This window comes from Tamandua tetradactyla, chromosome 6 (assembly GCF_023851605.1).
Source record: "Tamandua tetradactyla isolate mTamTet1 chromosome 6, mTamTet1.pri, whole genome shotgun sequence".
NCBI lineage: Eukaryota > Metazoa > Chordata > Mammalia > Pilosa > Myrmecophagidae > Tamandua > Tamandua tetradactyla.
In genome coordinates this window covers 155,561,023-155,578,854 of record NC_135332.1, presented here as the reverse complement: position 1 = coordinate 155,578,854, position 17,832 = coordinate 155,561,023, and the positions used below count along the sequence as shown (strand labels likewise).

The 17,832-nt window shown below is 34.4% G+C and overlaps 1 long non-coding RNA gene across 1 annotated transcript; it reads right to left on the bottom strand.

The window, feature by feature from the left end:
- Window positions 1-282: 282 nt before the first annotated feature.
- Window positions 283-12,761, bottom strand: LOC143686447 (uncharacterized). The gene is made up of 4 exons (XR_013177155.1): window positions 12,693-12,761; window positions 12,389-12,521; window positions 11,520-11,570; window positions 283-534 (listed from the first exon to the last, which is right to left on the bottom strand). It is a non-coding gene; the product is annotated as an uncharacterized LOC143686447 (long non-coding RNA).
- Between the last annotated feature and the right edge of the window lie 5,071 nt (window positions 12,762-17,832).

Sequence of the window (17,832 nt, the reverse complement as noted above, 5' to 3'; positions counted from 1 at the left end):
TAAAGGGTTTTGTATTTGTGCTTTCTATGTTACTGTATTTTTATGTCTGACTCCAGGCTGACAAATTTTAAATTGAAGCTATAAGCTTTCTATTTGTGTCTGTCTGTATGTTTGATGGATGATATTTTTGTACCTCCAGATGGTATTACCAAATTAACTTACAAAACTCCTTAAAAGAGCTCTCTTCAAATTTGCTTAGAGATAAATAACCACTTATATATAAATGGATGCTCCTAAAGTCCTAGAAATAAAGGAAACTAAATTTCTAATATTTCCAAATGAAAGAAATAATAATATTTGTAGAATAAACTTAAGTGTTTTTCAGATAAACCTTTCACAAATATCCAAATCAAGGCATCATCAAGGAGATGTTTTCTTCCTACAGACCAGCTGCCAGTCACCCTTGGCTCCTCTGCCACATGGCGTGGTGCAAGGTAGCATCTGCTGGTCTTTCCCTTCTCTTCTGGGTTCCGTTGGTTCCAGCTTCTTGCTTCCATGGTTTTCTCTCTGTATTCTTCCCATTTAAAAAGGACTCTGATAATAGAATAAAAATCCATTCTGAATGAAGTGGGTTACACCTTAACTGAAGTAGCCTCAACAAAAGATCCTACTTACTATGGGTTTACACCCACAGGAAGGGATTAGATTTAAAACTGTGTTCTTCTGGGGTAAATACAGTTTCAAACCACCACACGAAGTGAAAGAACAAATCCTTGGTGTCTTTCAGGGTACTTCTGGAAAATCTCAAAGGCGGTTTGAGGTCAATAAATTGGCATTTAGGGTTTCATTTGGAGAAGTCAAAATGTCAAAATAAATTGTCAGGTTTAAACATTATTAAATAATATCATGGGTCACTGTGAAACAATGTTTCATCCTCTATTGAACCAAAGGGACAATAAAAGATTTTAAAAATAAAAGGGTGGGGTAGGGCACCATGGCTCAGCAGGCAGAATTGTCGCCTGCCATGCCAGAGACCAAGGTTCAATTCCCGGTGCCTGCCCATGCAAAAAATAAATAAATAAAAATAAATAAAAAGTAAATGGGAGTTAACATCATTTTTTTTTAAAGAAAAGGAAAACCCTTATTTCTTTCAAATGGGAGAAGACTTGTCCTATAATAAAAATCAAATAAAGAATGATAAATATAATATAAAGCATAGGAGATTATTCTGATGACAGAAAAAATCTCTGCCTTCTAGGTAATTACTAAAATTAAATTTATTCCCATGCCCTATAACTTTCCTTATCCATTCAGATTTTGTCCTATACATTCTTGTTTCTCATTCTGCAACTAGTCATTTATTTAAGAAAAGAGCCACTCTCTTCTCCAAGAAAAAGATATCCTATGTACCTTATATATTTGAACACCCAAAAAAGATCTGGGAAATGTTTTCATGCCAACATTCTACAAAACACATTATTCTTAAAACAAAGTTTGTCAGAATAATAGCTATTTAAACACAAATTTACAGTTTTTAATCATCTTATATATCTAGTAGACATAGTGAGTGTCAGCTTATTTTATTAGTGAATTTGCATAAATTAGGAAGAACATTCTCAAGTAGAATAAAATATTATGATTGTATTGTACTTAATATTGATAACTAAAAGGGCATAGCTTGTATTTAATGACATCAAACCAGTCCCATTTGTCAAAGGGTCATCTGACTTACGTGAACTTGAATTTTCTTAAAACAAATTGATTTTTGTTCTACAAGTACGCCACTATTTTCCATTGAAATATTAGAAATTTGATTTCCTTAATGTCTAGGACATTAGGAGTATTAATTTATATAGAAATGCTTATTCATCTCCAAGCCAATCTTAATAGAAGACTTTTAAAGAGTTTTATAAGTTATCTCGGTAATACCATCGGGAGGTAGGAAAACATACATCAAACATAGACAGACACGGAGAGCTTATGGTTCAATTCAAATGTTTTCAGCCATGAGTCAGACATAGCAATATATAAAATATAGAAATAAAAAGCTCACTAGTTTATATAAGCTTTTTTAAGAGTCTTGCAATTTCTTAGTAGATCCTATCATTAAAGCAGACATTCCATTGGGCCTGTTTAATTTGAGAGTCCTTTTTTCTCAACTGAATCTCTGATGTAAGTTTACCTTAAATGAATGTTCTCTATAATGGCCATTGTAACTTGAGGTTGTCTTCTATGAGATTTTGCTATTTCAATAGACAGGCACAACTTCTGACCCCATAATCTCAGAACATGTAATGTTCTGAGGGTGAAGAATCACGGATTTTAGAGTTTGAGGATCTCATTTGTATTATTTCACTTCTTACCTAGTGCACAGAACAAAGAAACCAGCAGGAGGACAAATGAGACTGTGGACAGCCTCCAAAGGCTAAGGTTTTGAACTTTAAATGTTGAACCTTTTCATTAATAAGATTGACTTACTAACATTTGGACTAAGAGCAAGTGAGATTGGAGCGCTTGATCCAAGCCAAGAGGGACTTACAACCCTTGAAGACAGTGAGGGTAGGACCAATAACTCAAAAGGTTTAATGGTTTCTGTCTGTCTTTCTTGTTGACTCCATATCTGTCAGCAGGCACCTTTGGATCCCATTCTCTCATGCAATTCTCACAGCTTTATGTGGCAATTCATGAATAAGGCAGCATCCCATTCAAAAAATAGAAGGGAGTTCCAAGGAGACGCTAATATTACGTTTCCATTTTATACAGGGAGGGCTTACAAAATGGGGAGCAGATACACAATGATTAGTATGGTCTACTTGTCTATTCTGATAAGTTAGCTCTACTGGACGAAAACTAGTTTTATCACCAGTTTTTGTTTATCAGCAACCTTGTAGTGTGTTTTCTGTTTCCTTGAAAAATCCCTACAGGTGAATTAGTTTTGTGTTCTGGACAAGCCCTTCTCAGAAAAGGGTCTTTTCCTACAAAGCCCAGTGCAGGTGGGCATTTTATTTTACTTAACATAAGCAACACTTATTTATTTATCTTTCAAATTCAACATGCAGTATTCTTATTTGCCCTCCCACTTAACAGAAAGATAATAGAACATTAAAATGAAAATAAATATTCCTTTCTAGGTGTCAGTTTCATTTCTCTTTCCAAATTAACTTCTCTGAATGTTCGTGTGCTTCAGACTCCTGAATTTTTCTCATTCTAATTGGCGATAATTCTTTTTAATTTCATTTTCTATGTTTTGTGTTTCTATGCATTGCACCTGATAGATTAAAAAGTTGATTCTGAAAATGTAACTATCTGTGCCTCCAACACAGATGTCAGGCCCTAAGTCATAATAGAATTTCTAAGGAAATATGTTCTCTGAAGTGACAAGCAAGTTGTCCTATCCTGAGTAAATACTAATGTAATATGAGGCTGATTCTACCTATTTTTCCAGCACTTCCCCAAATTCAATCCTTTACTTAATTAATCCCCCACTTCCCACAAATGTTTCCCACACTTTGAAATCCTACTTATACTCCAAGAATAACCTCCATTATACTCGAAAAAAAAATTAACCTGGATACTTCCTACCTGAAGCCATGGTGATCAATATTCCTGAATAAACTTATAAAACGAGTTAATCTTTTTTTCTTAAGTAGGGATAACATAGTGGAAATAACACAGAATTTTACTTTCACTTCTGTAATTTATTCATGATGTTTGGTTGTGAGCCTCAAACTCTTAGTTTTTCATATTCTTTAGTTCTCAAATTCCAGTATTCCCTATTTAACACCATATATTCAAAATAACAAAATAACAGCATTTCCCACATTGTTATTCAGTCTTTGTAATATATTATAAGCACAAAACCAATTACAATCAACTGCCACAAAGTCATATGGATGTCCAAACATTGAAAGTTGTTCATGCTTTAAGTTCACTGTTTGAAGTTGAAAATATTACAGATTAAAATTCTGACAGCATAGCTCTGGTCTCCTAAGAGCCTCTGCAGAAAACAGACGAACTCTTCTGCAATCAAAGATGAGGTATGTCATCTTAATTAGTCTCCCAAATTATCATAAAGAGAAGCATTGTTCCAAAAACACAGGAACTGAAGCTCAAAAAAATAGAAAATTAGTATGCAGTAGGATAAAAAGTATTTAGCATCAACAGTTTTACTAACAAACCTTAGCTTATTATCTCAAATATAAATATGACAGTAGCCTCCTAGCAAAAGACTATGAGTATGTGCAGCAAAAAAAATCACCTATCCAGCTCAATTAATCAAGACTCCTGTCACAAGTCTATTATGAATACTAAGAATGTCTGAAATAAACATTCATTTTTTGGTCATATGATCACACATGTAAAAAAAAAGTTTTTTTTTTAAATAAAATCTACAGAAGTGTTTGTTTTCACATCACATTTATCAATAAAGCCCCAATATTTTCATACTATTATCAAGCCATTACTCACCAATATTAATTATCTACAAAATGCAGGAATCATATGTTGCAGACACACATTTTTAAAAATTGATGTTCAGTCATAAGAAAAGTAAACTGCATATGAAACAAAAGAATGAAAGTTGACCACCGACTGGGTCAAATTTATTACCTGTGGTTCTTGAATCTAAGCTAACTCACAGACATAGAAAATATTGGCAGACAGATATGAGTTAAAAAGAAAAGAGTAAACTTCTCATCATTCAGGGAATTGTATACCTGATTTCCATAGATGGAGTGGGTTTTACAAGAAAAGGAATGGTAAACAAATGAAACCTGGCAATTTTTCAGAAGCATAGAACAGATTTATTTATCAAGTAGAGAGAAGATCTAGATGTACTCCAAATAATCTCTAACTATAAAGTACTGTGTGGCTATAATTCTTATGCTACTAATATTCAATGTAACTGAAAACTCTTCTTTAGAATCCATACCCATTAAACAGAACTAAAAGGAACAGTTATTTGTAGGGTTTTATACACTTAAAAAGATGACTGAAATAGATAAAATAGTAATTAGAAATATAAAGGAAAAAGTGAAATACAAACTGATAATAGTAAGGTTGTGGGTGACTTAACTGTTTGATATTGACATATAAATTGCATAATGACAATTTATATTGTTACATAGTGCAATAAGAGACAAATAGAAAAAGGATATCAATATTTGTATCATTTAAAATCTATAGGGAATGATTAGACTGCTTAAAATGCTGTTGAGTTTATTAATTATGTATTCAGAAATATAATGTGCTGTATATTCATTATTAGAGGGATGCTTAAAATATCAATAATGTCTCTAGTCACTTGATATTATAGAACAAGTTAAAATAATGAAGCGAATCTTTTTGTTCTGATATAAAGTATTTTTAAAATATAATGTTAACAGAAAAAAAATAAGAGAATAAAGAAACATACTTTGATTCCAAACAAGTAATAAGGAAACAAATTAAACCTATGTGCATAAATTTAGATAAAAAAATGAAATATTCTAATAAATAACTTCAAATTTTGAGAGTGGGGAAGGTTGTTAAAGTATGATTTTTGCATTTTACTTTACAGAACTGTAAATTCCTTGCATTTTCAAACAATAATATAATTATGCATGGCTTCTTATTTTATACGGTAAAATTTTGAAATAAAAATTCAAATTCTGAATCAATAAGATGAAGACATCACCTATTAATGTTATTGAGCACAGTTCAATTTCAGAAGCTTTGGAAAGTTTGGTGCATTTAATTGACCCTTAATTTGTTTCAGCTTATGGTACTATCTGTGAAACTACTCTAAATAGGGCTTTGAATTTGCAAATAAGTAAACTTTGTCATGGACCTTTAACCCTTAACACAGTATCTCTCTCTCTCTCTCTCTCTCTCTCTCTCTCTCTCTCTCTCTCTCTCTCTCGTTTTGCTTTAACTGAGACAAATATTACAAAAAATATCTACCAACATTTTATACGAAATTGAATTTAAAATATAAAATAGAGAAAAGATAAAAAATAACATATTGGTAAAGTTATTCCAGATTAATAAACTTTCCCCCCAAGTTATTCTTTGATCAGCAATTTTCAAGCTTGAGTCCATTATTCAATATACTTGCAGAGTAGATCAGTACAAGGTTTTCTAAGTACTTTCTTCCCTATCACCAGCTGTAAGGAACCTATTATTTATGTTTAGAAAAAGAAAAGGAAAACCAAGACAGATTTGATTTTATTTATGTACCTTTGAGTTGAGACCCTGTACAAAATATTTATAATAATTCCCTGGCTTATATACCCTTGCTCAGGAGTATGCAGAGGTTGGGCTCTGCCTTCCAGCTCTGTACCCCAGTGAATTAAGTCAATGGCCACATGCAGTGGGCATTCCATAAGAACTGGCTAATTTCACAAATGAGTGGATGATAACATGGGCCTTCAGTCTAGTAATAATTATGGGAAGAATACTATTAATTCCCTATAGTATCAATTAAAAGCCCTGTTGATTTCTTGTTTTAACAATGTACAAAGGATTGCAAAATCCTCTTTTGTGCTAACATGAATTTGACCTTTAATAGTGTAGGAGTCAATTTTACGGGGAACATGAAGTGATCATTAGGTTAGCATATTCTCTTATTTGTAAATTACTGCCCTTTTCTCTATTATTACTTGGAATATCATTCAAATTCCTCTTCAAATTAATAGGGGGCTATTTGCAATAGAAACTCCTTTGAACAGCCTCTGAAAGAGCTCTTAGTTTTCTTTTGATACCAATTTTGAAAGGACTTATTTTTCGTTTGAAAAAATAGAGCCACCCACTCTTTCTCAACAAACTTTCATAAATACCTTTTTTCTTTTTTTAACTTTTCATTTTTAAATACTTTCAAACTTACAGGACAGCTACAAAATAATATAACCCCCATACAAACAAATCCAATATGCCCTTACTCCACCCACATACCCAGATCCACCAAATTTAATGTCCTGCTGTATTTGCCATATTATTATAGTTATCTAGCAATCAATCCATTTCATGAACAAAGATTTAATAATATTTTAAATATTTAATGGATCACAGTAATATAGCTGTAAGTGTACAACATACATATTTATTTCATGTGCAATTAGTTCATTATCTAATGTAGCAGTCCTTTAGAGGCCCCTTTCTATACGCATCCTATCACCTTTCATTCTCCTAAATAACATTACCTATATTGAAAGTGTTATCTAACCCTGTGATGCATGCTTTTTTTAGCTTTAGTTAATGGACTGCATTTCAACAAATATTCTTAATACTTCATGGTCTTCTTTTTCATTAAATTCTTAAGGTTTTGCTCATAGAAACAAAGTAGAACATGCTCAAATCAGTAAATATTGGCATAACATAGCTCTAAAATGTGATGGTTTTTCTTAGTAGTTATGTTATTATTACTAGATGTCGAATTTTTCACAAAATTTTCCTATTGTTAATCATTAAATTCTCTCTAGTTCTCAAAAAGAGATGATGTGAGAGTAGGTCTTTTTAAACATATCTTAAATTTAGTAGGCACAAGTATGCAATTATTAAGCTTTCCTATAAATTCTTCTTGTTTTCTTTTGCAATTATCAAGGGAAATAGAGTATGTGACACATCTAAGTCCTAAACTATCTTAATTTTGAGAGAAAAATATAATATTTATTTGAGTAATTCATAAAACAGCTTATTTTTGCTTATAGAATAATTGCAAACAACACAGATATTATTCTATAGTGGTTATGCACATGTTTTTCAGTGTAATGCCTTTTATTTGAGAGTGATTTGATGTAGGCTACACTTTTTCCTGGGCTGTGCCAAACTGAGAAAAAGTATATATGAATTATTCAACAATATATTTTCAATAATATTCTCTTTCCACAACTCAATGGATAGATTTTTCCCTCTTGCAACAAATATTCAACTAGATTCAAAATCTTTTGCTAGCAAAGTTGAGACACAGGTTCAACTAATAAAATTTTCCAACTTCTCTTTGAATAATCAAATATTACAGATAGAAAATATGTCTTGAAATGGAGGCAGTACAATTTTTTAATGTAATTGAGGTGATTTACCAATTTGATATACTTTATTTTCTCTAACCTATCAACATCTGTGTAAAAGGGAAATGACAGCTGTCAAGTATCAGTGATGCATAGATACCTCAATATATTAAATATGTCTCAAAACAAGCATGGCATCATTTGATCTGACAGTTGCTTTAGTGCCCAAGAGCATTAAGAATGTATGAAAATGCTAGAATTTTCATTTTTGGATGTGATACTGATTATTTGATCATTTTAAGTGACCTAATTTAATGCTTGAAGGTTCACAAAGTGAGTCAAATAATTTTCCCTAGGACTTAGAGTAAAAATTTTAGATAATAGCAAAGTATTCATACTGTACCAGGAAGTCTGGATATTCTGATGTGTTGGAGTTGATTTAATTAGGAATATTCAGTTGTAAGCGTTTTGATTGGAAAACTATATTTAGTTGCAAAGTATCTTGATTCATTGTTAGAAGGAAAGATCAGTATGAATCTTACTGCATGATTCTTGAAGGAATTATGCATTTCATCCTTATAGAAAAATGACCAATGCTCTTTCCTCTTTTAAGTAAAATATATAGGTGCACATTATCAGCTAAACAAATGATAATTCCAAAACCAGATAAAAAATATGACAAAAGAAAATTATGGCCAATTTTACTTATGAAATTTACTAGAAACTCCTAATTAAAATATTAACTATTTGAAATTAATAGTACATTAAAAATCATAAAACTGTAATTTTTGTGTGTGAGTAAAGAAGCTAAAGTTTTAAAGGAAAAGACCTTAAGATGCTATGACTTACCAAAGTCAGAAGTTTATTTCTTTCTTAAATAATAAGAAAACAAGGAGCATTCAGCTGATAGGGTGGTTTTGTCATCATTAATCTGTGATTCCAAGGAAGCTCCAATCAGGAAAGTAGAGAACAAGTAGAAAAAAACATCTTTTACGAAGTGACCCAGAAGTTTTCTCACTATACTTCCAACCATATGCAATGATCTGAACTAAGTCACATGGCTGAAATGAGCTGCAAGTAAAACTAGGAAATACAGCCTCCAGCTAAGCAAGCATGGACCCTTAAACCTGGGATGAGTGGGCTGTTCTTGAAACAGAGAGAGAGAGAGAGAGACTTGACACGATACTGAGCAGAGGTAACAGTTACCGTCATAGTGACCAGTGCACTACTATTGCGTGCACCTGTGAATAGTCTTCCCACACAGAGCTCACATAAATTCTCTCCTGAGGAGAAAATCAACTGTCCTATCAGCTCCTGTATCCAATTGAAAGTGCAGGAACTCTGGGTGATTCAAAGTCCTCCCCAGCAAGTCTATTCATGGTTTAATATGATCTAGTATTTTTTATTAACTGAAAGAAAATGTATTGTTCCATCTCCAACTGCCACCACAAGCCTATTATATAATGTGGATTTGAAAGAAGAAAAATTTCCATTTAAATCTCCTATTGGAACACAGAGGAATGAAACATACAGCAGCCAGTTGCCCTTTCAACTAAAGGAGTAGAACTGCAAAATCTCCCTGCCCTGGTAATGGAATAAATTCCTTGGTTAGTCCATAATCCATCCCACATTTTAGTTCTCTTAGAGGAATCACCTTGTCTATTCTTCTCCATGGCGCTTGCCTTTACTTTTGGGTGATTTTTCCTTGCTATTGCCATTCATAGCCAATTTTGCATTACAAACAGAATCCTGTGGGTCAAGTTTGAAGGTCTGAAGGGCACACTGGAGATTGAATTTATATAGACCAAACTTGATATTTCCTTACAAATAGATTTTCACATATTATAGAACTAAGAAACTTCCATTCAATTTCACGTGAAAGTAATACTTTTTTCTGATAATTGTTCTTAAAGTTGTCATATACTACGGTGGTTTTAAAGCATGTCTATATGTTCCCTTAGAAAAAGAGGTACAGTTTGCCATGCTTTCATTGAAAATAGTTTTAAATTCTATCTAAAATACTTGGATTTCATGAGGAAATAAATATCCCCTTCTCTTATGTTGCTGTGTAGAAAACCTCAGGACCTTGAAGAGAAATAAATTTCCGATTTTTAGGTTTGAAGAAGTTTGCAGGAATATAATAAGAAGGCTAGTTAGCAATGCAATAACCAGATGGCTTAGCCTAGGACTAATGATATATCAACATAAGGTTGATATAAGGTATATAAGGTATAATATAAGATTATAAAAGAGTAAAAGTTTCATCAGAAAATAAATGAAAATCCCATTAAGATTGCCACAGATCATGGAAAGCTCTACTTTTTGAAATTATTAATAAGGCAAGTATATTTCTTAGCTGTTATTTTCCAATATCACCAAGATTTTATTGAGCTATGATAGATACTATAGGATGATAAAGGCAGCATTAGTGTATTTAACGATATTATCAATTATGGTTGAGATTCCTAAAATCGTATGCAGAAGAAATTATGTTCATGTTTCTATATAGCTAGAACTTGTAAAGTAGTACATAAACATGTTTCTTTTGAAAAACCTTTGATTTAGGTTACCATAAAAAGTGAAGCAGAAAAGTGTATAGAATATACTTTACATTATCCTAGTAAAATAAATCTATCATGTGTGTTGTGGAGAAGCCTTAGTAACAGAAAAAATAACCTAGAATGTGGCACACGGATAGATACAGGTGAGTTCATTCTGAAAAATTCCTATTTCAGCATCAGGTAAAAATAGTAGAGACAGTGATGAACTTCACTAATGCTTGCACAAACCACTAATCAGAAACCAGTCTGTAGAATTTTTAGGAAAGAAAAGAACAGTAAATCACAAATTAATACAGTCAGGAACTACAAAAAAGGAAATAATGACAATAAGAATATTATCTTTCTGTGAAATAGCCAGTAAATTGGGTGTGTTCACTGACACAAAAAATAAAATTATCAGTAATGATTACATATTCTTTTATGATATTTAAAATGATCTGATGAGATTTTTCTTTCAGATTCTTCATATGGCATGTTACAATAATTTATAACCAATATAATATAATAGCTACTATATTATGGATAATAGATAATATATAACCAAGAATAACCAATTACTAGATTACTATGGTAACATTTCTACCAGAGATGAATTTTAAGACTTTTAAAATGAGCCAGATTTTAATATTTATGTATTAGACATAATTCCAAAGTGGGCTTTTGGTTTGTTTATTTTCATTTAATTTTCATTCCATAATATCGAAAATTGGGGGCTTGTAAGAAGTTTAGGATAATTGAAGTGGCATTGTCAAACTAGAAACATTTTGTGGAAAACAGCAGCAACAACTGCATTTAATACCCACAAGAAAATGACTTGGTTGGAAAATTGACTTTCCTTCCCTGTTCCAAGGGGCGAGAAAAAAAGTACACGTAACATATATATCCTAAACTATATTTATCATCTCTTACCTAAGCATTCTCTGAAGGGAGCATAGGTAAAAGATTGGAAGGTAGTCATTTACCACAATATAGATGGCTGTCATAGTGCATTGGTGGTATCTACTGGCATCTGGTATATATGACATTAAATTACCTGGAATATTTTTCCAAATGATCTCTTCCAGGAGAACATCATGTCTGGATTCTGAGAAGATATGATTGAAGTCAGCACTTTTCAAATTTATATGAATGAATTCAAAGCCAACTCTAAAAATGATGGATGGAAGGGGTGGGAATAGTCAGGAAGGTTTTCAACTTTGGGGCATAGAAAAGAAAGGAAAATCAAAGTCAATAGTCACCCAACAGGAATGATGTATTTATCATTGTGCTCCAGGCTTATCAGAGATTATGCACTTAAACTTAAGGTTGGAAGATAAGAAAGTCTATTTTGCATATGTGTAAAGATAGATACAGATATAAATATAGATGTAGATATTTACATAAATATATAAATATACAACCCAAACATATACCAGGCATTGAGCTAGATACTGGAAAGTGAACAGAGTATTGTGGCCCCAGGAAGCCTATAATCTGCTGATAAAGGTTTACATTAAATAATGAATCAAATAAATGTATATTCACTAACTATGAAAAGTTGCATGAAGAAAAATAATTCAGAAAGTGTTGGGATAGTGTAGACCTACTGGAGGATATGTCTTTCCTTTCTATAAGGAATGTTCTGAATCAAAGTGAGTTTCTTCTATGTCTTTTATTTTGTTGCAGACATAGCTAATTGATTTTTTTTTTTTCAAATGCTTTTCCTAGAAATGGAATGTAACAAATGACCAAACTTCACAGTCAGGCCCCTGAGTTAAGCTGGGCTGCCATATTAGGCTTATGCTCTCCTCCTAGGAGCTTCGGAGAATGGCTCCAGTTAGGGCACTGTAACCAAGGGGCACCCCAGTATACACCCCACAGCTGAACTAGCTCAGGACAGCATTCCATTCTAGGAGCACTTACTCTGTGTGCAGTCCGTTTCTTCTGAAGAGCTCTAAATCACTCTTCCTTTGTTTCAATATCCAGAATGCAATCAGACAATTCCTTGCCTCAGGAGCAGGAGCCCAGGTGTGTGCCAGGCCAAAATACAGATCTGCTGAGGAATGTCAAAACAGACACTTCTGTTTATTTTTTGATAGTTGTACGAATAAATACAGATAGAGTAATGGCATGTGTTCCATACAGTGTCTAATGTGCAGTGTGATGTGTGGACCAAATGATTGTTCAGCTTGTCAGGTAAAGGGGAGTACATCATAATCACAGTTACCTTTAAGGAGCAGCTGGTACACAATAGCTGCTCTTCCAGGTTTCTTACATATTTCATCATATTCATTCCCTACAAAAAATTTAGTAATCTGATTATCTTAATTTTAAAGAAAGAAAATAAGACAAAAGACAAAGTTTACAGAGGCATGCACTTGGAGAACAAGACCTTGAAGATATTTGCTTGTTACCATTTATATGTACCCTTTCCACGTGCAAAGCTATTTCCTCTATGAAAGTGGGAGAAGAAAAACTCAGAGACCAGGTTAGAGCTAACTATGTAGAACATGGAAATGCTGTAGAGTGTGGGTGGGTGGGAGGTTTCAAAACTCAGGTGTGCAGTGTGGTTGTGGCTTCAAAAGCGATGGCGCTGCCTGAGGAGGACACACACAAGGAAGGGGCTCTGGGCAGCAGAATGGCCAGAATATAGATTATTGCAATCATCTATGACAGGCCATAAGATCTTATTCATTGTATTCTCAGATGCAGAGCGAATGGGGAATGAATTCCAGAAAATTAATCCCCTTCTCTGAGACGTGATGGCACAGAGAGAGAGAGAGAGAACAGGTCTCACTAGACTATAATTGGTGAAACTGGGAAACTGGGTGACCTAGGGAATGTTTTATCCCAAAAATGAAGTTGGTTGAAGTAAAAACATGATGAGATTGTCTTCAAACATTATTATAAAATACCAACATGAACAAATAAATAGTCAAAAACGTGAACATGGCAGGCTGGAGAGGGATGTGAGGGGTAAATGCAGCTTTGAACATCATCAGCATAGAACTGAAATCTACTAATTAATTTGTTGAACTCCTCTCCCCACTGAGCACTGAGCTAGGTCTTATGGGTATAGGAGTAAAATAGAGACCTCATCTGCTCTCAGTGCTTTTATTGTAAAGTAGACAATGTTGGTTAAAAAAAAACACGAGTAATTAAAATCAATAGAGATAATTGCTTAAAAGGCAAGGTAAATGATATTGTAGTAATGTCTGTGAGAACATCTAATATGTATTTGGAGATGGGTGTTAAGTAAGACTTTTGGAGCAGATAAAACTTTCATGAAGGAGCAGAGAAAATATGGCAAAACAGAATTATGGGAAACACCTAAAAAATAAGGGCAAGACAGTCAATAAAGGAAACCTTTCCCAGATAATATATAATCAAGAATGTAGTTTTTTTGCAAAACATTGTGAAATAGTGATTCAAGAAGAAAAGGTTTAACAAATCCCACCAAAATGTTTAGATAGCAAATTACAAGAGCAGATATGATTTGCAATTGAGTTGCTTCCACTCAGAGGCAAGGCACCTCTCTGAACATGTTATATTAAAGATTAAGTGTCTTGTTAGGAAGCAGAGGCAGGAATTAAGGGTTAAAGCTTTTGATAAGCTTTTGATGAGAAAAGAAAAGCACAGTAGTGAGAGGGAAATTTAAAGGTGATTGGTCTGAAACCAGAAAACTCCCTATTATAGATCAGAACCTGAGAACAGACCAATGTAAAGCCGTACCGTAGACCCTGAACACTGTCCCAAAATGAACACAAAGAAGGTTCAGTGAGCAGCATGCATCAAACATTAGAAAGAATTTCAAATGCAGGCCATTCCTTTTTTGTGTTGTCTATTCAATTGCATAATTCTCCATTACATTGAACAAAGACCGCTATCGCCATTCTGATGGACTGGAGACAACTAGATGAGTGGTGCGTTATGATACTGCCAAAGTCCCCTTTCCCCTTGGCCATGTCCTCAATTTCTCAGGTGGAAATAGATGGTAATTTAATCTATAGTCATAGCACCTACATTTGGAGCAGCACACTCCTAAATGGACAGAGAGCAATGCTTGGTCAATTCATGAGAGACTTCAAGCCTGCTTTTAAGAATTGTTTTCCTTACACAAAGAATGCCTTAAGGTAGCTTTCATTGAATGCAGAATTAACTCATAGTGGACAGCTCTCTACAGCCTGCACAATACTAGTATACTATGGAATAGCACCTTTTACAAAACTGTATTCCCAGTTGCTACACCTATTTCAATGGGATATTGCAATGAGGAATTAGGAAGAAAGCAATTAAAGAGGAATGGAGACGCTGTTAATTTTATGAATTGATTTATTCTTTTAAGTATTTAATTTCCATTGACCAGTTTTTATTTTGCCTTTGTCTCAGCATTTTAAGTCATGTTCAAAAGGCAGAATAGTATGTAACTGTATGAATATATCATTAGTAAGAAATCTTCAAGAATATACATGTACAAATGCATTCATAATATGTTCTTTTTTAGTATATTCATAATACTGTATGTATAAGCAAGTATCATAAAGAATATATTTCAAATGTGAACACATTTATTATTCTATTCTTCTACTGAGGATATTTAATGTTATATAATTAAAATTCTAATAAATACATTTTGACGAATTAATTTATTTCTTTCTTGGAACAAAGAGGCTCACATATGTTACTAAGGCTTGTATAATATGGCTACTTTTTAAAAATAAATGGAAAACGTATTCTTTTTAATGAGAATTATTTTCCATGCTACATGATATTGTAAAAGGCATTGTTCTTTTCTTTAGAAACAAAACCAAATATATGATTGGAGAAATAATTCAGTTATCTGGGAGGTGTTCACAAACTGCTCACAGACAAAGCTGTGATTCCTTCTCATCAACTTTCACACTTTTCACCAGAATTTCTAGTTAAGTAATGAGAAATTCTCCCAGATGTAAAGTAAGGCAAACTCTGTTTCCCCACTGATTTATCATTCATAATTTTAGAATCAGGCAAAAGATACAATAAGAATTTCACATGCACAAAAAGATGCTCTATAAAAAGAATATGCCATTTCTATAAATATGAGATACTTTTCTGACCTATAAAAGTTTATGTCATTTAGGACTTCCTGGAAGATGGCGGCTTAGTAAGACGCGCGGATCTTAGTTTCTTCTCCAGGACACCTACTAGGGGAGTAGAAACGATACAGAAAACGCCCAAAGCCACAACAGAGATAAAAAAGACAGCGTACCCCATCCTGGAACGGCTGGCTGGCTGAGAGAAGCAGCTCGGGTGAGATCGCCGAGGCGCGCGGGCCTTACCGGGCGGGGTGGCAAGCGGCCGGAGTTACTCCCTTCCCCCTTCCCGGGCCGGCTGGGAGAATTGGAGAGGTGGTCCCCTGAAACCAAGGCGACTGGCGCCCACACCACACGCGGCCCCCCAGACCAACTGAGAGAATTGGATCGGAAACCCCCAGGCCGCGGAGAACGGTGACGGGTGGGGGAGGCCCCTTCCAAACCCGTGACTCCCGGGGAACGTGCACTCTCTCGGGCGGGCCGCTGCCGCTGGCGCCCTGCCGCCACGCTTGTTGCCCAGGGCTGACTAGGAAATTCGGACGGGCTCTTTCCCTGGCTGCGGCGACCAGCAACCCTCCCTGCGTTCGGACCCCGGGCCGGCTCAAGCCGCGTCGGCTAGCGAACCCCCAGGACGGCGAGAGTTTTCCAAAGTTTAAGGTCCCACAGCACCTTTTACTGGTGGGACCCACAGACAAACGTGTACCACGAGCGCCACCTACTGGGCAGGATAAGAAAAACAGAACCCAGAGATTTCACAGAAAAATCTTCCAAACTTTTGGATCCAATACCCAGGGAAATCTGTCTAAATGTGCAGACGCCAACAGAAGATAACGGATCACGCTCAAATAATTGAAAATATGACCCAGTCAAAGGAACAAACCAATAGTTCAAATGAGATACAGGAGCTGAGACAACTAATCCTGAATATACGAACAGAAATGGAAAACCTCTTCAAAAACGAAATCGATAAATTGAAGGAGGACATGAAGAAGACATGGGCTGAACATAAAGAAGAAATAGAAAAACTGAAAAAGCAAATCACAGAACTTATGGAAGTGAAGGACAAAGTAGAAAAGATAGAAAAAACAATGGATACCTACAATGATAGATTCAAAGAGACAGAAGATAGAATTAGTGATTTGGAGGATGGAACATCTGAATTCCAAAAACAAACAGAAACTATCGGGAAAAGAATGGAAAAATTTGAACAGGGTATCAGGGAACTCAAGGACAATATGAAGCGCACAAATATACGTGTTGTGGGTGTCCCAGAAGGAGAAGAGAAGGGAAAAGGAGGAGAAAAACTAATGGAAGAAATTTTCACTGAAAATTTCCCAACTCTTATGAAAGACCTAAAATTACAGATCCAAGAAGTGCAGCGCACCCCAAAGAGATTAGACCCAAATAGGCGTTCTCCAAGACACTTACTAGTTAGAATGTCAGAGGTCAAAGAGAAAGAGAGGATCTTGAAAGCAGCAAGAGAAAAACAATCCATCACATACAAGGGAAACCCAATAAGACTATGTGTAGATTTCTCAGCAGAAACCATGGAGGCTAGAAGACAGTGGGATGATATATTTAAATTACTAAAAGAGAAAAACTGCCAACCAAGACTCCTATATCCAGCAAAATTGTCCTTCAAAAATGAGGGAGAAATTAAAACATTCTCAGACAAAAAGTCACTGAGAGAATTTGTGACCAAGAGACCAGCTCTGCAAGAAATACTAAAGGGAGCACTAGAGTTAGAACCAAAAAGACAGAAGAGAGAGGTATGGAGAAGAGTGTAGAAAGAAGGAAAGTCAATATGATATATATATAATACAAAAGGCAAAATGTTAGAGGAAAATATTATCCAAACAGTAATAACACTAAATGTTAATGGACTGAATTCCCCAATCAAAAGACATAGATTGGCAGAATGGATTAAAAAACAGGATCCTTCTATATGATGTCTACAGGAAACACATCTCAGACCCAAAGATAAACATAGGTTGAAAGTGAAAGGTTGGGAAAAGATATTTCATGCAAATAACAAACAGAAAAGAGCAGGAGTGGCTATACTAATATCCAACAAGTTAGACTTCAAATGTAAAACAGTTAAAAGAGACAAAGAAGGACACTATATACTAATAAAAGGAACAATTAAACAAGAAGACATAACAATCATAAATATTTATGCACCGAACCAGAATGCCCCAAAATACGTGAGGAATACACTGCAAACACTGAAAAGGGAAATAGACACAAATACCATAATAGTTGGAGACTTCAATTCCCCACTCTCATCAATGGACA